Here is a 600-nt window from a genome sequence, read left to right as displayed (position 1 = left end):
ATGAGTGTAGGACCTGTGCATTCCCTCAAGACTTTGTGCTTAGAAGGGCCCCATGCTTGGTTTAATGCTCGCCTGTCAGTGTCTCAAAATTCTCGATAATTTTAAGCAAGGGGCACTGGGCATTTTCATTTTGTACAAGGCCCCCAAAATTCCAGAGCCAATCCTGAATAGGAGCTCCATGACCGAACACACACACACACACACACACACAACCCTGGTGCAGTCCTTTCAGTGTACGGATGGGGAAACTTCAACAGCAACCCAGGAAGAGGAAGGGACTTGCCCAAGGTCACACAGTTCGTTGGGGCCAGAGCAAGGACTAAATCGCAGCATACTGACTCAGCTCTTCAATGGCTCCACTCTTGCTTTCAGTGTGTGCTTCTGTCACTCCCTTACTGCCTCTAATGACCCACTGAGACCCAAGGAGACCTGTTGGAGGTCACACAGCTGTGACAACAATAGTGATGGCGGTGTTGAGCTACGTTCCTTCAAGCTTCAAATCCAAATAGAAAAGTGCATAGGTAAGATGATAGGTAGATACGTACATACAAAAAATCAGGCAGCTTGTACATCTTTTTTTTTTTTTTTTTTTAGAGAGAG

The sequence above is a fragment of the Piliocolobus tephrosceles genome, chromosome 12 (genome assembly GCF_002776525.5).
Source record: "Piliocolobus tephrosceles isolate RC106 chromosome 12, ASM277652v3, whole genome shotgun sequence".
Taxonomy (NCBI): Eukaryota; Metazoa; Chordata; class Mammalia; order Primates; family Cercopithecidae; genus Piliocolobus; species Piliocolobus tephrosceles.
This window is presented reverse-complemented; position numbering follows the sequence as displayed.